The following is a 25,071-nucleotide window of genomic DNA, read 5'->3' as shown; positions in this document are numbered from 1 at the left end:
CAAGCTTTGCATCTAGGGTTACCACATGTCCCTCTTTGCGAGGGACAGTTCCACTTTGGGCAGTTGTGTCCTGCAAGAAAGCCTAAAAAATGGCAAATGTCCTGAGATTTTAAGACAAAATTATATTTCTTACATTTTCTTTAATAGTTGCATAAAACATGTATTTTGTTTCTGAAATACAGATATTATTTGAAATAGCATATGCATATCAAATGTTACAAAAATAAGCTTTTATTTTGGCAAACAAAGTGAAGTTTAATCCTTTGCAGTGGCTGTGAGTAGATCTTGTCCTGAAAATTTTTTCAATTCTGTGAAAAATGTCCCACTTTGGGCATGTGAAAAGATGGCAACCCTATTTGCATCGATTACATTTAAAGGTTCCTTTCCTGCTGGACAAGGGTTTGTGTTTGAATCCATTTTTATTATAAAGTAATATTTTAATATTTTTCTTGTTCTTAAACGTGAACTTGGATATTTTAATATTTTTCTTGTTCTTAAATGTGAACTTGGGATAGTCACCAACAATATTCCTTATTTTATCATCTTCCGCCAAGATGGGCCAGAATCTCTTTATTACCTCACATATTTCTCTATTATCAGTGCTATATGTTAGTAAGCAATTGACATGAGTCATCTTGTTTGCTTGTTTGTTTTGCAGCATGTCCATCCCATACCTTTCTCTTTTCCCAAAATAGGGTGGCCCTTTCCGAGTTCTCAGTGCTCTAACGTCTGTTTTCATAGTGATATCCTTTTCTTTATATCCTCTTTCAATGAGGTTTTTCTGTAACATCCGGTATTCCCTATTGAAGTCAGTATCTTCTGTACAGAGCCTGGAAACTCATGTTACTTGGTTTTCCATAATGTTATGAAAAATATGGCTGGGGTGCATGTTGTTTCGATAAAAGTAATGGTTTTGCCATGTGCTTCTTCTAAAGAGACTAGTACTCAATCTGGGTCCTTCTTGTAATACTGTTTTGACATCCAAAAAAATCAATGTGCTCCCTAGAGTAGTTGACCTTAAATTCCAGAATGTTCATATTGGAATTGAGGTACTCTGTAAATGAAGTTAGCTGGTTTCCATCACCTTCCCATAAAATAAAGATGTCATCTATGAAACTACCATAATACAGCAAGTGGCAAAACCATGGGTTGATATCATTCACGACTTCTGATTGTTCCCAATGGGCAAGCACCAGATTCGAATAAGTCTTGGCACATGAGGTTTCCATGGCTACTCCCCAAACATGCCAAAAGTAATCTTGTCCATACACAAACACATTATTTTTCAAGACTAGCTCCAACAGGGAACAAAGTAAGTTTGACTCTAGCCCAGTTCCATGTAGAAATTGACATATGGCTTCAATCCCATATTGATTTGGGATCACTGTAAAAAGGTTAGTGACATCTTAGTAACCAAGATCAAGTTCTTGTCATGCAGTGTAGTCTCTATTTTGGCTGACAAATCCAAAGAAAGCTACCTGTAACCTTAAGCACTGCTTTAGCATGTGGTAGAACTTTTCTCAACTCAGTCTCAATATGCATTGAGAGGGGTTCAGTCAGCCAGCCACTACCTGCTACTATAGGTCTTACTGGTGGATTGATGCAATCTTTATGTATCTTTGGTAGGCCACTAATACTGGGTATAGTGGGCCTTGTCACTTCAGAAATATCAAATAGCTCCTTGAGCAGACATATTTCAATAAACATATCATATATAAGTTATTTTTAAAGCTCACAATCAGGGTACCCAGCCCTTTTTTGGTAATTTTTCTATAGGTCTGTTCATCATCTAACAAAAGCCTGATTCTGTTTCTGTATCCTATGGAATCCATTATTACAATTGCCCCTCCTTTGTCGGAGGGTTTAATAACTTTATTTTTTCTTCTACAAAGTTTGGATAGTGCCTCTTTTTCCTTAACTGTAATATTATAAAAATCCTCTCTTCTATAAGTTCTACTTCTGATTTTCTCAACTTCATTTTCACACAATTACATGAAGAGATCAACTGTGGGATGATTGACAGGAACAAATGTACTCGGTTGTTTCAAAGTTTGCGATGTTCGTATGTTTCCAGTACCAAAAATAGATTTAAGGGTAACATTTCTTCCAAACAATGTAATATCAACTATGAATTCATTCAAGTCAGATGCTAGAGAGGGAATGAAACTGAGGCCTTTCCCTAGTATAGATAATTGGTCAGGGCTCGGAGTTGTGTTGACTAAGCTGACCACTAAATTATGTTCCCTGCTTGTTAAGATGTTAATTTCTTCCTTTTTCTTTCTGACTTTGTGCTCGTGGGTGCCTGTGAAACTGTTTCATAAAAACTGGAAGCTGAAAATTGAGGGTTACATGTACTACCCCATCTTTTGGTCTAGTGACTGCTATTGTGTTCAGTCTTAACCCCTGTTGTTGTGTCATTAATGTTAATAAACATTTACTTGTATTTGCTTCATTGGGGTTGGTTGCTAATGTATCTGCATCAATCTCTGTTCTCTCATTACCTAAGTTTCGAACCAAAATACAACTGAAGAATGCTGATCCTCTGTGTCTTGACATGCCAACCACAAAATAAGGTCACAACAAAAACCGAGAAAACTGAAAAAACTGGCCGGTGTAAAATAAAAACAAGTGTTTATTGTCCAATGAGTTAAGCGCTTTCACTCGCTACAATGCGAGCTTCATCAGAAAGTTCTGATGAAGCTCGTATTGTAGCGAGTGAAAGCGCTTAACTTATTGAACAATAAACACTTGTTTTTATTTTACACCGGCCAGTTTTTTCCATTTTTGTTGTGACCTTATTTTGTGGTTGGCTTGTCAAAATACAGAGGATCAGCATTCTTCAGTTGTATTTTGGTTCATTGTTTAATTGAACGCTGGTACTGTTTCTATTTTCTGTTGATTACCTAAGTTTCCAGATTTCTCAGTATTGGCAATACTTGGGTCAATCAAATTTAAGCACCCTGTGTTACTCCAGCCTGGTTCACTGCTACCTTTCTCGTGGTTCGAGCTATATTTCCTTTTGGAGGAAGACCTATACCATGCATTCCCCGTTGCTTCATCTCTGAGCCATTCAAAAATGTGTCCTTTTTTAAAATTCTGGAAATCACAAGCAAGTTTCTTTGCTTTCTACTCTTTCAATCTGTTGTCATACATATTCATATTAAACTGTAGTGTTTCCAGCTTTTGTAAGCAGCAGTCATCCAGCTCAATCTGTTCTAACTCACTCTGTTTTTTTCTTATTGTATCTGCAGTATTCATTTCTTCTGGTTTAAAATACTCAGTATGTAAGTTCATATATTTGTTTCCAAGTTTATAAGTTGCCATCTGGAAAATATGTCAGGATAGGTATTGCAGAAGCTAGGTAAGTATATTATCCTCATACCTCTAGGTATCACTTAATGGTGAATACAGGCCTCAAGGTGGAAATGCTCTCATTGCAGCCTTTTCAACCAAGAGGCTGCATTCTCCACCTCCCAGAAATGTTGTTAAAATGCGTTTCCTCTGTCGTCCGGATAACCGGTTCTACCATCTCATTACTCAGACTGAGTTTTAAAAGAGGATTCTTATGCTCACTGATTAATTCAGATAGTCTTGATCTTCATCTTATCTTTTGATACGGTACTCTTGTCAACGGATAGATGTGTATCAGCCATGTGCAGTTTAAAGAGAAAAGCAATACAAGTAAAAGTAAACAATTGAAACCACTAAAGGTGACCAAATGGAAAAATTTAAAGAATGAGTAAATTCCTGGGTTACCACCATAGTCTAATAGTAGAACTGCTAAAATAACCTTTAATAAGAATAAATAAAACTATTTCTTGGTATGTTCATAAAATGTAACAGAGAGCTGTATAAACGGTCCCGATAAGCGGTTTCGGGTAAAAATGCCTTCTTCAGATCATAAAGTTCCTTCTGCTCTCTCTATAAGCAAAAAACATTGCCTCTCCAATAGAGTGCTACTATTCAGTACAGACCCACATATGGTCCAATAGGAGATTCACCACTCATTAGTAAAAAGAGGACAACACCTCATAATGTAGGCCAATTGGAAACATATTTCTTCATCTTATTCCTTCCAATAGGGTGCCACTATTCAGTGCTCACCCTCCACTGGGAGAATCATCAATCATTAGTACGGGGTGAATAACGCCTCGTTATGAAAGCAATTTCTCTAATGGAGTGTGATATATAGCTTAATACCTGCCTGGAAATGATGACAATCACAGTCTTTTTAAGTGCCTTTGAAGACAAACTGGTCAGAGATGATTGTAGTTAGTACCGGCTCTTTGGACTGAAGAGAACGAACTACAGCCATATTATCTATTATGCATCAGCTAGATAATAGGAACGTATTGCAGTTATCCAGTCAAATGATGTTTGTGATGCAAAAAACACAATCACGATCTAAACCGTAGACTACATATAGAACAATGTCTACACAGGACTGACTTTGAGCTGGGGAATAATCACAGAAAACTATTTAAGTCATGCTCCTACACTTCCCTGTGGAAGACAAGTACTTCTGTACCTCCCTGCACATATAATGATAGCAGTGCCCTGCCTTTTCCACGGTCTGTGACTTGAGTTACCTATGTCTGATGCACAACAGAGGCTAGGTAATGTATTGGTAGGTAATGTCTGGTTTCATGGGTATACATTCTTTTTTACTGTGTTGTCAATCTGCTTAAATATTGTAGTAATTTCTTGTTACACCTTGCTCACCTGCCTGTGCAAACAATGATAAAATTACCCTGGTCCTTGGAACAGTTTCTGACTTTGGCTGCCTATGCACAGAGTTGTCAGGCAATACATGGGTAAGCATGGCCTTCTTTGTTTCTGTGCAGCATTGTTACTGTCTGCATCTGCTCAACTCTTGCATAATGTATGTAGAAAGAGTGTGTGCAATCTATTGCCTCTTAGCTGGTGCCATATCATATATTGTCCTCCTTCATCTGACATGGTCATCCCATGCTGCCTCCTCCTCTGAATCAGCTGGTGCTGCCTGAATTACACCAGTCCATCCTGCTGTAATTGTTTCTCTGTATTACATTATGTAACACAGCACACAAGGTCTATATTTTGTCATATGTGGTAGTGTCAATTTGATAAGCACAACTAGATGTATCCAGGCAGCAGTACCATAACTCTGACAGCCCAAACACATGCTATATGATGTTTTTAGTTTGTGAATTGTCACAGCTGTTACCATACTCTGTGGGGTTCTGTGGATTTTTGATTGGCATATCTGTTATCCCCCACTAGGTGCCTCTGTGGGAAGTTACCCCATGCAAACCTCTGGTACAGGTCCCAGGTATGCCATATGTGTGAGTTGTAAAAACTGCCTGGGTGTCCTATGCATACATTGCAGGTGATACCCAGTGCATTACAGACCATCCTGCAGTTGATAGAGAAATACCCTTTATGGTTCATGTACCTCCTTCCAAGTGCAAGAGGCGGCCTTAATTTCAATGTGAGTCCAATCTATTGACCCCAGTACTACAGACAAATGGGCTATAGCATAGACATCTTGCTAGGTAATAGTTCTTACCTCTGGATTATGTGGAAACTACATATGCTTCACTACATGTTAAAGCATGACATCAAGGAACTGCTATAATATTCTGGAGGCATAAGCCTGAGAGATCCTCAGAGTCTCCCCAGTAAGTCACTGAAAGGTCCCAGTAGCTAAAATATGTAAAGGTACACATACCATACTTTAGTAGTGACTGGGATAGGTTCTCCATGAAGGGTGACACGTTCTATTTGTTGTCCCTGTCCACTCTATGGTCAAGAGGCCCTGGAAAGTTAAAGTTGGTCTGAATACTCTATGCCTTCACAGTGACATCTGGTATAATTAGCAGCATCTGCTATAAGAACCTCTTGCAGAGACAAGCTTACAATGGCTGTGTCAACCCGTAACATATTTTAATCATTTCCTCTGGCTGAATATGAACATATATCCAGATTCAGAGCTAATTTGGGTGTGGCATGGTTGCATATTATTTATAGATTTTTGAATAACTCCATCATTTTTTACTTCATTACCATACAGCATGGCTTATTATATTGTCATCAGCATCTATTTCTGTTAAGCCCCCTTTTCAGGCCAGCTATGTTGTTCTATGGTGTTTTCTGAGTTTTATTCCACCTACTTGTCATTACTTGTTGCTCATATCCACTCTAGCATGATGTGGGAGACATTTATGAATCCCAGCATTGTCTCAATAGGGATATAGCTTGGGAAAGGGTTTTTCCTAATATAATGTTTATGTTTGACATTAGAAGCAGGGATAAGATTAGCACACACACACACACACACACACACACACACACACACACACACACACACACACACACACACACACACACATACACACGCACACACAGATGGATGTGCAGGATGGATGAGTGAGCTAACCCTAATCGTGCCCATAACTCTAACCTACATTAACATTACCTTACAAAAATCCCTTTTGCTAACATTACAGCTACATTAAACATTTTGATACTCTTCCCATGTATAACACACATGCATAATACTAAAGCTATTCCTTTACTTAGCCATTGCCCTAACCCTAACCAACAAACACTCATACACACTCCACCTCAAATGCTGAAATGTTTGGCACACATGCACACACAGACACGCACACACAAACACACACTCCAGCCTGCCATAACTGAAAGAATATTGCCTACACACAAACACAACCTTCAACAGTCTGATGTTCAATACGTTCAGCACTAGATTCACAGTGTTGCTGAAAAAAATACTCAGCATTTTTTTTTCAATAATTTTTATATATTCTTTACATCAAAGCAGAACAGTAAATGAAATGTAACAGATAAAGAAAAGATACATGAACATTAAACAATTGTCATACATTGAAAGTAATGCAAAAAGAGGTTAATCAATCAAACAATACTGTCTACACTATATACATAGATGCTTTCAAAATTCAGCAGAGCAGAAGAAGTAATTTCGCAAGGGATATTATAAGCAAAATATTAAAGAGAAAAAGATGCGTTTAGGAGTTAGGGATGTAAGATGTTGTGAAAACTCTTAGTTATAATGAAGTATGGTCATTTGTGGTAGGTTATGCAAGAATAATATTAAAAATCTGTTCCCATAAATTGCTAAGTTTAATATTTTTGTCCCTTTTGTTAATTATTATTTTATGGGCTAATAGATGTTTAGTAGCCATCAGTCTAAAAAAAAAGCTGAGTTAAGCCAGTTGGTAGCTATATAAAGTTTCATTAAAAGAAAAATATTAATCAGGGTAATTGCTTGGTTTTTGGAGATATTATTTGGGAGGATATGTAGTAGAGTAAATTCTAAGGTGAGTGTGTCTGTTAGTCCGTCTTTTGTAAATGAAGTTTAAGGGAGTTCCAAAGTTTAAATACACATTTACAGCTCCAGAAAAGATGGAGTAAGTCAGCAGATTGTTTTTTACAGTGTGGACAGAGTGGGGATTTTATAGGATTAAATTTATGTAGAATAGCAGGTGTGAAATATGCATTGTTATAGCTCATGAGTTGAGTAAAAGCTAGTTTTTGAAGGGGTATAGATGTTATTGTTAGGTTAATTGCTTAATTCAATTGAGGGTTATCAATGGATGAAAGTTTTTTTCTCCAATAGTCAGAAATGAGTATATGTTTCTGGAATTTAATGTCTTTGATCATTTTGTAGGTATATGTGGTAAATTTTTTAGTTGAGAGGATAGTCTTCCAAAGTAAGTTACAAGTATATCTTTGTTATTTGTGATAGTGTCATGGAGATAACTGGTACATAACTCTTTGATATGTCTCAGGATCAGTAAGTATGATTTGGGAAGGTTCAATTGGTTCCTTATTTCTTGTACAGAGCAATTTAAATATGGATACATGTCTTGGATGGCTGTGTTTATTAGTCGAGGGAAGTGGTTTAGGTTTAGAGTCTGGTTATTTATTTTAAGATTAGGGTTTTTATGTAATGTCATCATAGCTTGTATAAGGTTTAGGGATTTGAATAGTTTTTGTGTTAGTGCAATGGAGTGTTTAAGGGGTTCTATTAAGTTACAAAATTTCATTAAACTGGTATTTAGAAATGGTAATTCTTTGAGGTTGATGTCCAGGCTTTTAATATGATTATGGTATATTCTTATCCAGTGTGGGTACCAAGCTTTATCTTTTGGGTTGTATTCAGCTATTCATAAAACTCTATCGGTGTTTATAATTAAGTAGTATGTCTCAAAGTTTGGAAGGTCTAATCCACCTTTATTTTTGGGGGTCGTTAATTTGTCATATGAGATTCTGCTTTTTTTTTGGGTTCCCAGATGAATTTAGCAAGCTCGGTGTGTATTTGTAAAAAAAAAAAAAAAAAAATATTCAGCATTTAACTTTGTCAGCATAAGTGGCAGCCAACAAAGTGAACTGCTCCTGTAATTTAGGTTCCACAATGAAAATAATTAGTAGCTTTTTTGGCTGTGAGAATGTTCCAGCAGTACTGAATAGTAAGGGAAATATCTGATAAAGGAAAAAAAGAGACTGAAGAAATAATGGGCAAAAACTTGCCCTTTTGGGAGTGGAACATGATGAATAACAGAGGACCTAACATATTGCCTCTTACTAAACAGAACAATTTATACAGGAGTAATAGTAAGGCTCAGTGGGACTGCACATAAATGACCGCCCCCATTAAAAAAATGGTGGGGAGGTGGAAGTGACTAATTTTTAAAAATTGAACACAGCTTAGTGGATGAAGGATACAATAGAGACTGATACAAATTAGCGCTTTCTTTCACTTTATTTTAAAAAACGTGAACTTCTTCAGAAACAAAAACATGTGCCCTCCCCAGCACATGTCTTATAAACCTTTTGAAACAGGATATGATGTCATGAAGTTCTCCATAATAGTTTCATATATATACAAAATTAGAATAAAAATGATGCAATGTAATGTGAATATGTACAAAAAACATCTTGATATTTCAAAATATTATTATATATTAAGTTATCATCATTCCCAATTATTAAACTGATATATCAAATTTTATCTTATGTAAAAAGCAACTTCAAACCATTTTTACCTTACTGGTGAGCATCATACTAACATAAACTGCATGTAATCTAATATTGTGAATACTCAATGTCAATTGAATAACATTCCATTACTAAAATATTATGTTATGAGAATTATAAACTTAGAGACATATGTCTATAACTATATGAACTATTGTAAACTGACGTATGTTAAAAATACCCAGCTATAGAAAAATTTGATACAAATGATGTACATAAACACAAACAAAATTGTCCCTCAAGGATTTCTATATAAATGTACTTCTGTACATTCAGACAATTTTATCTATATATCAAAAAACATTTGATATTGATAACCTCGTTGAGGCCTGGATATTGATCTGCCCCTAACAATAGTTGCCAAAGTGCCTCCTTTTGCTTTAATTTATTGTTGACATCCCCCATGAATGACATTTTTTCTATGTGATCTAAAACAAAAAATTCAAACTTTTTAAATTCACTACAAATCAAAGAGTGCCTTGCAAGAGCATTATTTTTGTCTTTGTTCTTAATAGCTAGTGTGTGTTCATAAATTCTCTGTTTTAAAATTCTAACAGTTTTACCCACATAGTAACATTCACAGGAGACACAGGAAGCTAAATAAACTACACATTCACTGTGGCAGTTAAAATATTTCTTTGCCCAAAAAGTTCTTTTTAGATGTTTCATAGTGACAAAAGAACTATTACTAAGAAATCTGCATTGTCTGCAGTTAGTACAAGCGAAAGTGCCCTTTTTGATTAGATCTCTGGTCTTGACCACTGAAGATGAATCAGTTCTTTCTAAAACTTTCTTGATATTGTTAACTGTTTTATAAGTGAATTGTGGTCTAAGTCCTACACAACTGACTAGTTCTTTGTTGCCTAAAATAATCCTCCAGTTTCTCTCTATTATGTTTCTGATTTCTTTTAATTCATTTACTATAGGAAGTGGGAATGCTGTGTAAAACTTGTTTTCATTTCCCTCAATTCTACTTAAATTCTTATTCTGTTGTTGAACTATTCTTGGTGCTTCCACAAGTATATCTGTGGCTAGTAATATAGGTTTTGCTACACTTTCCCTTAGTTTGTTGACTTCCTTTTCTAACTTTTTAATCCAATTTACGTTGTAACCCCTCACTATGAACATTTGTCTTAGATGTAATAACTCTTCTTGGAATACTAAGTCCTCTGTAGTTAGCCTACTAAGCCTAATCATTTGTCCCTTCACTACGCTCTTTTTCATATGTGAAGGGTGTAGGCTTGCTTTGTGAAGGTATTGGTTTGTGAAGCAAGATTTCCTATAGATCTTGCTTATAATGTTACCATTTGTGTCATTAATACTAAGGTCTAAATCTAGAAAGTGTATACTTCTTCCAAATTCTCCTATTTTAAAAAATAAGAAAGTTGTAGTTGTATTTAAGTCATTTAGCATATCCCTAAATTCCCATTGTTCACCTTTCCACAAGAAAAACAAATCGTCAATGTATCTCTAGTACATCAACACCTTTCCAAAACTAGGATGGAGTTTTAGGAATTTCTGTTCCCATCTAGACATCACTATGTTTGCAAATGCTGGGGCCACACTGGCCCCCATCGCTACTCCAGATGTCTGTTTGTAAAGTACACTGTTGAATTTGAAAAAATTATTTTCAAGTACTAGTTCCATAAGGGTACACAATGTGTTTACCCTGTGACCACTCATGTCTGTGTAGTTTACAAGATAATCTCTCATATACTCGATGCCTTCTACCTGATCTATAGAGGTGTAAAGACTTCTGACATCTAATGTAGCAAAATTCACATCTTTCTCTAGTGTTTTGGTCTTTCCCAAAATTTCCAGAAGCTGCCAAGAGTACCTGAGATAATATTCAGCCTTTTGTGCCACAGGGTTTAATAAACTGTCAAGCCAAATGGAAATGTTTTCCGTTTTTGAGTTTTTGGCTGATACAATGGGCCTAAAAGATAAATCCTCAAGACCGTACTGTAATTTCGGTATACCAAAAAAGTTTGCCATAGTGGGATACTCCACTCCAAGGAAGTCGTAATCTACTTTTTCTATTTCTCCCTGGCAAAACATATCAAACAGAAGAACATCTATTCTTCTGAAACTGATTTTGACAAATTCTGCTGTGACTTTGCAGTAGTTTTTAGTGTCATTTAACATACCTAGTATTCTTTTGTTGTAATCTATTGTATTCATAACAATGATTTTACCCCCTTTATCTGCTTTCATTATTCTAACTTCGGAGTTTTCTGATAACTCCTTTAACACTTTACTCTCTGTTTCAGTTAGATTATTTTGTTCACTATTTGTTGTGATGTTTTTAAGTTCTTTTTCACATGAATTCAGAAAAACTTGCAGTGTGTTAATCAGGGGGGGGTTAAAAGTGCTAGGCCTCATAGGTAATTTATTAGTAGAAGTGTTATAGTCAGTGATGTCTTTAAGAATGTATTTTAAATTTAATTTTCGTAAATACAATCTAAAGTCCACTAATAATCTACTAATTTCAACCCTGTTGGAAGGAATAAAAGTGAAACCTTTGTTAAGTACATTATATGCATCTACTGTCAGCATCACATTACTTAAATTTATCACATTGACTGTGTATTCAGTCTCATTGATGGAGGGTGTTACCATCTTTTTTTGTTTTTGCCCTTCATTTTCCCTTTTTGTTGGGTGGTGTTGTACCACTTTGCAGTCCTTTTTCCTTGTATCCTCTGTTGTTGAAAAGGGACCTTAGGTTGACCTGGTTGCTGACTTGCAACCTCAGCATAACTTGTAGTTGCAGTCCCCAAATTGATGTCCCCATTAGTGTCTTTAGATGTATCAGTAGACACTGATGTACTTTCTTTGGAACTTGTGGACATCGAATTGTGAACTTTGTCATTAGTTGATACCCCTACATCTTTTCCTGTTCCTTGTGGAGGTCTGTTGGAATTCTCCATCACACCAGAAACACTGTTAGGAGAAACCCGACTTACTATAGGTGCATCCGCAATAGATATATATATGCTTCATTTGACCTATATGTCCTAATGTCCCTCATCAATTTATGTTGTTTTCTTTGTACTATGATAGACCTGTGTTTGTTGGCCTTAATCTCAATGCTGTTATACAGTGTAAAAAGTTCCTGAAAGCAAACATTATTTTTGATTGAATCATCTAACTCCTTCATTCCCGTTTTTACTTTGTTGATGTCAGTCTCATAATGTTTGACCAGTATGTCCATCATAGCCAAACCTGCATCGTTATACACCTTAATGATCATTCTTGATAACACATCGCCAGGTTCTACACAATTTGGAAACTTGGCGGTCCGCAAACCTTGCGGCACTATGCCTCGTTGGATACATTCAGTTAAATACTTAATCTCTAGCTCTAGTTATAAGCAAGATCTATAGGAAATCTTGCTTCACAAACCAATACCTTCACAAAGCAAGCCTACACCCTTCACATATGAAAAAGAGCGTAGTGAAGGGACAAATGATTAGGCTTAGTAGGCTAACTACAGAGGACTTAGTATTCCAAGAAGAGTTATTACATCTAAGACAAATGTTCATAGTGAGGGGTTACAACGTAAATTGGATTAAAAAGTTAGAAAAGGAAGTCAACAAACTAAGGGAAAGTGTAGCAAAACCTATATTACTAGCCACAGATATACTTGTGGAAGCACCAAGAATAGTTCAACAACAGAATAAGAATTTAAGTAGAATTGAGGGAAATGAAAACAAGTTTTACACAGCATTCCCACTTCCTATAGTAAATGAATTAAAAGAAATCAGAAACATAATAGAGAGAAACTGGGGGATTATTTTAGGCAACAAAGAACTAGTCAGTTGTGTAGGACTTAGACCACAATTCACTTATAAAACAGTTAACAATATCAAGAAAGTTTTAGAAAGAACTGATTCATCTTCAGTGGTCAAGACCAGAGATCTAATCAAAAAGGGCACTTTCGCTTGTACTAACTGCAGACAATGCAGATTTCTTAGTAATAGTTCTTTTGTCACTATGAGACATCTAAAAAGAACTTTTTGGGCAAAGAAATATTTTAACTGCCACAGTGAATGTGTAGTTTATTTAGCTTCCTGTGTCTCCTGTGAATGTTACTATGTGGGTAAAACTGTTAGAATTTTAAAACGGAGAATTTATGAACACACACTAGCTATTAAGAACAAAGACAAAAATAATGCTCTTGCAAGGCACTCTTTGATTTGTAGTGAATTTAAAAAGTTTGAATTTTTTGTTTTAGATCACATAGAAAAAATGTCATTCATGGGGGATGTCAACAATAAATTAGAGCAAAAGGAGGCACTTTGGCAACTATTGTTAGGGGCAGATCAATATCCAGGCCTCAACGAGGTTATCAATATCAAATGTTTTTTGATATATAGATACAATTGTCTGAATGTACAGAAGTACATTTATATAGAAATCCTTGAGGGACAATTTTGTTTGTGTTTATGTACATCATTTGTATCAAATTTTTCTATAGCTGGGTATTTTTAACATACGTCAGTTTACAATAGTTCATATAGTTATAGACATATGTCTCTAAGTTTATAATTCTCATAACATAATATTTTAGTAATGGAATGTTATTCAATTGACATTGAGTATTCACAATATTAGATTACATGCAGTTTATGTTAGTATGATGCTCACCAGTAAGGTAAAAATGGTTTGAAGTTGCTTTTTACATAAGATAAAGTTTGATATATCAGTTTAATAATTGGGAATGATGATAACTTAATATATAATAATATTTTGAAATATCAAGATGTTTTTTGTACATATTCACATTACATTGCATCATTTTTATTCTAATTTTGTATATATATGAAACTATTATGGAGAACTTCATGACATCATATCCTGTTTCAAAAGGTTTATAAGACAAGTGCTGGGGAGGGCACATGTTCTTGTTTCTGAAGAAGTTCACGTTTTTTAAAATAAAGTGAAAGAAAGCGCTAATTTGTATCAGTCTCTATTGTATCCTTCATCCACTAAGCTGTGTTCAATTTTTAATTTCTAGTTTGCGGCCAGTCCGTTCGTTTTTGTTCTTTCTGGAAGTGACTAATTTGTATTCAACTTCTTCAGATTCAGCCCATCTCATTAAATGAGTTATTTAAAGACATACAACAGGAAAATGAAGACTGAGAGACTCAAACTCTGCACTACCAGAAGAGTTTGGTAATAGTTCATAAACTTAGTCCTCCCCACTAACTGTCAGACAATTACTGTTTAGAAATAGTTATATAAACTGGTTGAGGAAAATTATGTCAATAAATGGAAGACACTGATTTACTTTATTTCTCTAGGAAAATAGGACTGTATTATTATTTGAAAAAAACTGCAATTTCATGGAAACTGGCATTTTAGGCTAAAACATTATTACAATTCATAATTTTCTCTCTGTAGTACTGTCAGCTTCCATTACTGAGAGCATAGACATAGCTAGGTTGGGAGAGGGGGCAGATGTCCTGGGAGCGAGTATTAGGGGGTGTCCTCAGCAATGTAATGCTATGTTTCATTTCTGTACCACCATTTCTGAATGAAGGACTGGAAAAGAATGCCGATGCTAATTATCTTTTCAGGAGGTAAGTGCTTCTGTGCTTTGTTAGTCGAAGTATGGAGCCGCATGGTTTGCTAGTCAGCATTCCAAGTACGAAGTGTCTCCTTCTACAGATATGAAGCATAACATTTGCATTTGTTTGTTTATTTTTTATTTATTTATTTTGTCATACCAGACAAGCTTTTCTTTTTTTTTGTTCCAAAACCTAAACAAAAGTTGAGGGGGCTGTCAGATTGGGGGACCACACTGGACACCAGATTAGTTAATTACACCTCTAATTCATTTTTCTCCACCTATAATGTGCTTTGATTTTTCATATATAAAGATACACTCAGAGCTGGATCATGGATAAATAAGGCCCTAGGTAGGGCAATATACTAAGGCCGCCTCCCCCACCCCACAGACATTCCAGTCCCCCATTACTTGGCTGTCTCACCCTATTTACCGTAAACACTATTCAAAACGGTCAGTATGCATGTTGTTTTCATCTTTATTTTTACAATGATTACAGAGATTTGATTTTATACTGATTTCAATGCACAAGCACTGATGAACATTTGCTAAAATACCACAAAGTCTCACATTGAATACGGACTTATCATGAGCAATAGTTAGCTTCCCTTGAAACACACATTCATTTAAAATGCATTTGGCCAGAGTGAGATTATTCCACAGGCATTACCTAAACCCAACAATCATAGCTATATGTTTTGAATTTATTTCACACAAACACACAGCAGGCAACGTATTCTAACTTAATTCATAAACACACTCACGCACAAACAAGCGCATACACACACCACTCACACACGCATGCACACTAGTTCTGCAAAAACAGATTAAAGGTTGTTTAAAAATGACCAGATAAGCATAACATACTTTCAGTCAGAGAGACCCTCCCCCCAGCAGTCATTGCCATGTTATGAAGAAATAAATCAATAAATCACATGTAATTTATTGGTAGCTCTGGATGAACTTCATGAAATTGTACAGAAATTGTTAGCATCATACCCTAAGATTCAGTCATATATAGTTCAGCTTAAATAAAAGAGTATTTAAAAGAGCATAAGAAATATTAACCATTTGATAACGCATGCTAAGTCACTATGCACAATCTCTGCAGAAATAAAAGTCATCTAAATAATCATACATTAAAAAGAACTATTACTAATGCAGAAGTTGCTGATTGCACATAGCTTTCCATTTCGATGTTTCATCTATAAATGCAATGTTTGCTGCCCTGAAGAATAAGTTGCTTGAGGTGCATAAAAAAACATGGTGAAATGGTGATTTTGCTATAACATTTTCTGAATTAGATTGACAGTGCAATAAGGAATGCCTGGCAAACAATGGCAAAAAGCTCATAGTTACTAGACAAGCAGTCCTGGAGACCATTAACAACCCTATCCCAAATTCCCAGTTGCTCCAAAGCAATGTCTGGTGAAATGACTTGCTCAATGTTACACATTTTATAAATCAAAGTGGAAAGATTCAAGCCCTGCACCCTTGCCAGATGAAGCAACTCATTAACAAGTAATAGCTTTAATCCTCTGCACTACCAGAGTAGCAACGTTTGCTGAATGCTGAAATCCTTTACAATCCAGCCTTGTAAAGAAGGCCGCTACATATGACAATGGTTACATAATGGATGCCAAAGATCAGATGGTTCTGATCATCACTCCAAATTCAGCAGACTAACTTGATAAATGTCAATCCCTGTACAGTTGCTGTAGCCTGTAAAGCAGGTAGTACAAAAATATACTGCCAAAAATGCATGTCTGGACTATTAAAATGCAACATGTTTAGACTATTCAGGGCTATTAATGAACTAATTCATTCTTTCATGTAAAGAATGAATCAAAACAATTAAAGACAATATAAATGTTGCAACAGCTTCAGTTTATAACCTACAAGTCATACAAAAATCAAAAATGTTACTGGATACAACATACCATTTTTGGCGGAGGAGGGCTTACATGGTTGCAGAACACCTAAACCTCATTTTGACCTCTCTATGTCTTCTCTGTCATCAGGGATAGCTATCTCATTTGGTACCACTCAGTACAGGTTTGACCAACATGAAGAATAGTTAATAATCCTGTATTGTTGCAGCATACACCTCCAGAGTAAGCAGTGCCAGATAGTGGACAAATGGGGCATTATACAGGGTAATGAATCAGGCCTTGCCAGCCAAACGAATATTTCATTACTTACTTTCTCCAGTTTCCATAAACACTGTTCAAACCTATAAATGCACACAATTTTTTTCTTCTTTACTTATAATTATCACAGAGATTTGGGTTTTTGGATTTCATTTAAAACTTTTATTTCACATTTTACAGAAAAAAAACACTGACAGACACTGTCTTAATTAAAAAAAAACTCTCACATTGATAACAGACTTAGCGTGGGAAGTAATAAACTTCTCATCTCTTGAAACTCAACATTTAGTTAAAGTGCATTTGGGAACCCAAATTCTATTCTCTTGAATCTCACATGCACCTGGCAACCCATTAAACTGCAAGAGGCATGCTGAGATTCATACTCAAACAGTATATAGTGAAGAATTATTTTTTTTCTATGTGAAGGCTGTAAGAATCAATGACAAATGTGCTAACACATTTGGTATTGGTCTGGGACAACCCACTGGACACACATGTCCCTTTTCAGTAGGAGCCCAGGAATACTGTCTGGTGAAATAACTTGACAAAGTCAAATAGAAAATAAATCTGGGCTGAGGAAATAAAACCATGTAGTACAGGAAGCAGTTGTTAACAGCTCATACCCTTAATCATCTGCATGAAGTGCTAGACAAACTACTGTAGCCTAAGCACACTACATTTCACATCTGTGTCCAGTGGTACACATAGCTGTGGTGGTTGTAATTTCTGTCCCTTCATTGACTCTAGTACCATTTTCATACATCCTGTGAGTCTACACAAATATTTTCTTAAAGTGAGTGGTAATTGTATGACTAACAATGTGATTTACCTTGCCACCTGCTCGATATGTCGTTCCTTCTATATAGGAAAGACTAATAGATGTTTGAAGGACCGCATATGAGAACATCTATATAGTATTAGGATGGCACACAAAAGTAATGCATTGGCTAGACATGTCCTTGAGTTTGGCACTAGTCACACGTTTGCATTCAGGATTGTAGAACAAGTCAGTGTCAACATCAGAGGAGGAGATATTAGGACACACACTGAAAGTAGAGAGAATATTTGGATTATGAAGTTAAGGTCTGACATTCCACCAGGGCTAAATGCTAAGTTATCAGTTAAACCCTTCCTGAAAATGAGAAGGTTGAAGGTCTACCGATTTGTTTTTTAACTATCAATATATTTATTCTTTTTGTATTTTTCAGATTTTTATATATTTTGTTCATGTTTTTAAATATTTCGTATGGCTATACAACTAATATAGTTTTTATGATGATATATATGATTTGTGCTTTACATTTCCATATTTGCTTCACATAGTATATATTTTTTCTTAGTGCCTGATGTCTTTTAGATGTTCTTGATTGAGCACTAATTTAATGAGCTTTTAATTGAGAGTATTCCCGCCCAGCAAAATATTTAAACTTGTTGTTGTTAGTATTGAGCATGAGTCTGAAGAAGCCATACAGGTGAAAGCGCTAACTCGTTTTTACAATAAAGCTGTTTTATTTGTTTATCAGTGGATTGTGGAAGTGTTTTATATACCAGTGAAGCTGAAGAATTTTACCTTGGATATATTTTAAGTTTGACTTTTTCTGCCATGTTCACCTTCTCCTTACATTATTTATCCTTTATAAAAATTAATTCATAATTAAAATATTAATGCTAAATAGACTTGATGCTGTCAGATTTATTCTCAGCTAAATAATGAACATACTGTCAACATTCAACAAAACAAGGCAGACAAAAATCACACCCAAAGGGCACACCTCATATGATGATCCTGTTTACTGCAATCGGTTTATTTCCTTTATACCATAACTTCTCCGGTTCATTGGTATGTAGTAGACTTGCACTTAATGTGACCATTTGGCAGTCAAGCCCAGATATCTAGCTGACCAAAAGCACTGTTGAGTTAAGTAATTTGTTTAAGGACAGCTAGGGTGTAAGTATGAAGTAGAATTCTGCAAATCTGTAGACAGATAAGAGCTGACAACTCTAAATCAGTTAGGAGTTAACAGAACAGTAGATTTGAAACAACATGTATTCTACGAGCCACATAACTATGAAACTCTGTGACTGACATTGGCAAACTGTAATCCTCAATGATTTGCCACAAAAGGGAAAGAAGTTAAAAGAGGCTTGGCAGTTGGTATGGAAGATTAAGCTTCTTGCCTCTCATAGCTAAGGTACAGGGTTTGATTCTCTGTGACTCTAAGCAGGTCACTTAACTAGACAGTACCCCTAACTGGGTAATTACGTAAACACTTCAGCTCGTTCATCGCCTGCAAAGAGAAAGAAATCTCTTAGCAAGGTGCAATGATACAAAAAAAAAAAAAATCAATAAGTATCTCCAAGCTGGACTTTAAGATCTCACCCATGCTCATTTGTACACATGCTGAGCAGAAAATCAAAAGAAAAAACAGACTACTTTTTGCATGGTATCCCCCCATCCCCGTCCCCCCCAGTCAGCATCAGGCTCCAGGCATCTGCCTAGGTTGCCTTATGTTGATATCAACCCTGAACATACTAGAAAATAAAAACAAAATTACAGTAATGACTGGAAAATGTACTTAAAACAACATGTATAATTTTCAGATTTTATCTCATATGTAAGCAATTTCATTTTTTTGAGAAATTTAGATAAGGGACTTGATCATAATTCAGTGGGTAAAGGACTATATGGGGAAGAATTAATAAAAAAACCCTTCATGAAAATATTTCATTTCTTAGTTTTCCTTTCATTTTAAATGTTGTTACTGATGAAAGAAAAAGTAAGAAAGAAAGAAAGAAAGAAAGAAAATACAAAACAGCAATCAGAGAACATTAGCATAGTAAGCAGAGATGATCAAAATTACAGAATAAAAAGAGATGAACTTATCAAGTCCTGAGTAAACTGAAGGTTTCTGTGGGGTAAACAAGTTCATTTCTGAGGTAACATTGTTACAGAATGAAGCTGTATGCGATCAATGCAGACTACAAGTTTAGAGGCTGTGCTTCTGAGGTTGTCAGGTAGTAACAAATGACTGAAAACCTGAAGGCAGGTTACTGGGTTTATAAGAAGGTGAAAATAGCAACTTAAAATAAATTATACAGTATTGCGATGAGTGCACTGAAGAAAATCATGTATTAAGACAGAAGCATGGAATAAATGGTAAAAGTAAATGAACTGTTTTGAGGGTTGAAAGTAGACAGTTTTGCATTTATCCTGTATGTAGATAAAGTTAAAGAAACCACAGTACATGAGGGTGTGCATTAACCACAGTATAGTTTAAAACCTTTAAAGGCTATGTGTTAGGACAGATATAACTGCAAAATGCAGAAAACAATCCAGGCATCACATAGTTCATAGGTTCATAGGTTGGTAATAGGCTATCAGCCCTAGGGCCTATACAAGCCTAGCCATAACAATTCCCTGGCTATTTCTTCCCACACTATTTACTTCCCTGGACCCCTGTCTAGCAGGGTGACTGACATGATCCCCGGGGTGAATTTCCTTTCTCCCATCCAATCGTCAAGGTTCCTTTTGAAGAGGACCAAAGAGGCACTCTGCTTGACATGTATGGGCAATCTATTCCAGAGTCTGGGGAGTCTCTGGGTCAGGAACCTATCCCTCCAGCATGTTTTGTTTATTGTGATGACAAGGTTTAGATCCCTGGAGCGTGTGGCTCTGAGGGATTGGGATTTCTTTAAGTGTAGCATGTCCAACAGCTCTGGGTTTGACATGGCCTTGTATGTTAAGCAAAGATCGCCTCTGAGTAGACGATATGTGACAGAGTATAGCTGGAGTTTTTTTAAGGTGGTCAGTGTAGGGCATCTGCTTTAGGCCTGTGATTCTTTTAGTGAGGTATTTTTGTGGCCTTTCCAGTTGTTGCAGATGTCTTGAGAGGTACATACCAAACGGGGCATTGTATTCTATAATGGGTCTAATGAGGAATGAGTACAGTGGGACAATGACCTCCTTTTTTCTGGATGAAAAGCCCTTAGTGATGAGGTGTGCCACATAGAAGGATTTCCTGACTGTTGTGGCAATGTGGTTATCGAAGGTGAGACCACTGTCCACCTGTGTCCCTAAGTCTCTTATCAAACTTTCGGTGTTTAGTGTACTGCCACCTATATGGTAATTCATGGATACATGTTTTTTCCCAAAGGGGATAACTATACATTTCTTGGCATTGAGCTTGAGCCCATGGCTCTGGCACCAAGCATCTGTTTCTGTAAGGCCCTTTTGTAGAGTATCCACATCATTTGGGGATACAATAATGGCTCCCAGTTTGCAGTCATCTGCAAACTTTATTATCCAGAGTCCCTTAGTGTTGGCCTGTACTTCAGAGAAGCAGATGCCAAACAAGTGCAGTCCCAGAACTGAACCCTGAGGTACTCCACTTGTCACTTGTCTGGAGCTGGATTTGGAGTCGGCTACTTTTACAGTATGGGTTCTATCAGTAAGCCAGTTAGCAACCCATTGGGTGATGTAGGGATTAATGCCCAGCTTAGTAAGTTTATCTATGATTCCAGAGTGGGGGATGGTGTCAAAGGCCTTGGCAAGGTCTAGATAGGCTGTGTGGACCACCTTACCCTTGTCCATGGCTCTGGAGACTGATTTGAAGAAGTCAATCAAGTTCAGGAGACAAGATCGGTCCTTCACGAACCCAAACTGGGTGGGGTCCAGTGTTTGAAGGTTGCCAATGTCTTTGTTTATAAGTTCCATGATAAAACGCTCCATGGCCTTGCAGATAAGGCTTATCAGACTGATGGGATGGTAGTTTCCGGAATCCAAGGTGGATCCCCCCTTGTGGAGTGGGATAACTGTAGCTGTGTGCCACTCAGAGGGCATGAAACCTGAGGTGAGGCTATGATTAAACATGACACTTAGGTGAGGTGCCAGTTCATATTGTAGTTCATGTAGTACACAGCCCGGGATGTCATCTGGTCCCATGGATGCTGTATTCTTAGCTTTGGAGAGTGCATTTTTTACCTGTGTGGTTGTTATTACTGGAATTTGGCAATCTTCCGGTATTGAGATGGGCCATTTAGGGGGTGAGAGGGGGGTGAAGTTAGCACTGAATCGATCTGCCAGGATATTGGCAATATCCTTGGGATCAGTATATTTAATGCCATTCTGTTTTAGCTCAGAGCAGATCTGAGCATTGCCATTTAGAATCTTGACATAGTTATAGAATGCGTTGTTGTTGTCTTTGGAATCTTTGGCAATTTTATTTTTGTAACTAGCTTTGGAGGATTTTATGAGGGATCTCAGTTTCTTACTGAGGCTGGTAAGGAAGTTTTTTGCATCCTGGGATTTTCCTCTTTTCTGCAACAGTTTCTTCCTTTTGTTGTAAAGTTTGTTTATGGCAGGGGACCACAAGATTGGCTTCTTTTTTTTTGGATGAGAACATCTTGGTTCTATTTGGGATGGCACAATTTATGCATGAGTGGATGTGCTCATACAGTGCCTTAGTGTGGGATTCAGCAGTTGAACTTTCAGCTCCCGTCTGCATGGGTGTCATGAAGTTTGTCACTTCTGATTTGAGTAGCATGAAGTTGGCTATGGAGAAGTTTTTTTATGGAGGTTTCCTTACTGGGGGGTGGGGGTGGGATGTGGATGTTAAGGGTGATTAGCTTATGGTCAGACGTGACTAACGATGGGGTGACCATAGGTGTGGAGCATCAATTTCCCATGTTGGTAATGACCAGGTCTAGGATATTGGAGCCCCTGCTGGGACTATAGATTAGTTGATCCAGGGCGTTGGAATTTATGAATTCCAAGAACAGTTGGGCAAAGGTGTTGGTACATGAGTAGCTTTCCCAGTTAATGGCAGGATAGTTAAAATCACCCAGTATTAGGGTGTTTGGTTCTATCTTAATATTTTCCAGTATGTTTAGAAAGGTGTAGTGAGAATCTTGGGGTATGGAGGGGGATCTGTAGCAAGCTACAATTTGGATTGCAGTCTTACCTAGTGTTAGATACACCTGGAGAATTTCAGACTCATTGTGTTGGGTAACTAGCCTGGTGGTGTGAATATCCTTGGTGAATATTGACACTCCTCTACCTTTAGTGTTTCAGTCCTGCTTTGGTGGCCGAAAAGTGTGGTAAGAGTTGTAGCCTGGTATTACAGGGGTGCTCTCTGGAGCCTTGAACCAGGTCTCAGTTACTGCACAGATATCGATGTTCTCCATTTTTAGGAGTGCCTCGAGAGAGTGCATTTTGAGGTTTAGACTTCTAGCATTGAATAGCATTACCTTCAGATTTTGTATGCTTATACCTGTTACAGTGGTGGTTTTGTTCTCTTGGGTCACCTCTGAGAAAGGGACAATTTCACTATTGGGTTTACTCAGTTAACAAATAGGTAGAAGAAAACAGGCATGAGTAAACTGGAAAGAGTACAGTGGAAATATATCAAGGGCATCCATGGTTGTGAAAATTTAAGTTATTATGAAAAAATAAAATATCTGAACTTGTACAGCACATCTTACAGATATCTAAGAGGAGATTTTATTCAGGAATATAGGGCATTTACAGACAACTACCTCTGGGGATGTTTAGGCTTATCGAAAGTACTACAGAATCATCAGACAACCTATATAGAAGGTTCTATAGGAATGAGAAGTGTACTAATTGGTTCTCTGACAGAGAAGCTGATGCATGGAACAGACTAACAAATTACATTAAAGCAAGTACTAGTTTAGATATTTTAAGAACAGCCTGGACACTTATTATGGGAACAAGTGGTTTGGTATATTGGCAGCTAGAAGGGCATTAATGCCCATGCTTGAAATATCTGTATGTATGTAACAGTTTTCTCCAAAATCTCATTTTTCTATTCACTCTCTGTTGCAACGTGTGCAACAGTATTATCCCTGAATGAGCAAATCACAACACTGACTTTCCTAACTCACCTGCACACAATTAACAGACTTGCACTTAAAGGCTCCTGCATCACTGACTACTTTAAATACCAACGTGTATGCATAGTGAGAGAGACCCTGTTACCTTCCTTCAGACAAAAATAAAGCAAGCCACTTCATCTCTCCTTGATGTACCTGCACAAGAACATTATCCATTAATGCAGTATTAAGATGTGATGATCACTGGGTAAAGTGAATGTTCTTGAATGGTTTGATTATTATATTAGATCCAATAACTCTTAAGTCACAAGGCATACGACTTTCCAGTTGTCAATAATCCTGTAGTTTTGCCTTTACCTAGTACAGTTTTATTTAGTTTGCTTTTTTTTCTGCTCCTTCATTTAATTATAAGGCTTATTCCCTTGCTACTTTGCTGACCCATTCATTCCACCTTGGTGTGAGCTTTACAACTCATTCATTTCCTAGAGATGAGTGCACCAGGAATGGTGCCATCATTTATGAAGAGTATTCAGTTTATAAACGAACACTCTGTGCATGCTCAATAGCATCCGTGAGGTTGGTTTACAATTGGGTGTTGCAATGCATGTCATACCTTTTCATAATGTCTTCAGTTTGTCTGGGCCCCCTTGTAGTCTAGCATCTCTGTCTGAGCCTGGTATGTACACTGGACATTCAACTAGAAAAAAATGCACCAGCAAGTACATTTCTTTCTCCCTGAACTGTTTGTGAGCAGGCTCCAACAAATGTTTAAGCTGTTAGCATATCTCCCAAATTCTTAGAGAAAAATTTAACAAAGCCATAAATAATGGGGGGACAAAGACCCAAAAATGGGGTCAATTTCTAAGTATTGCTCTTACAGATTTAGAACATTGCTTGAATAACAGGTTTTGCATAAGTATGAATTTTCAGAAAAGATGAAGTCCATACATCCACACCCTCTTTTTCCCATGTGATCAGGGTGTCACTTCAACAGTGATAATCACCTAGAGCCAAAGTTTACACCATCAGGTGGCTTGTTCTGCTGTGGCAGTTCTTCCACTTCAATCGGTCACCCTCACACCTATGGCCAGTTTAGAGTACCCAATCCACCTACTGCATGTCTTTGGAATCTAAGAGAAAACCCATGCAAACACAGGGAGGACATGCAAATTCCTGACAGGGGGCATCCCCACCTGGGAATCAAATTTGGGAACCTCTTGCTGTGAGTTGCAACACTATCCACTGCACAACTGTGCTGCTTCTGAAGGATAGCTCCTGTTTTGAAGAGTATAAAGTCTGAACCTCAAATGTCTGTCATTATTTTCTGACTTTAGTCCTGAATAAGATTCACTTGTTTTGCCAGAAAACCAAAATTTTATGAGAAATCTATGAAAAATATGAGGCAGAAATCTGGACATGCTGCAGAAATCTGGAAAGTCG

The sequence above is a fragment of the Protopterus annectens genome, chromosome 10.part0 (assembly GCF_019279795.1).
Source record: "Protopterus annectens isolate FY-2018-M chromosome 10.part0, PAN1.0, whole genome shotgun sequence".
Classification (NCBI taxonomy): Eukaryota; Metazoa; Chordata; order Ceratodontiformes; family Protopteridae; genus Protopterus; species Protopterus annectens.
The sequence above is the reverse complement of the archived record's forward strand: the minus strand, read 5'-3'. Positions refer to the sequence as shown.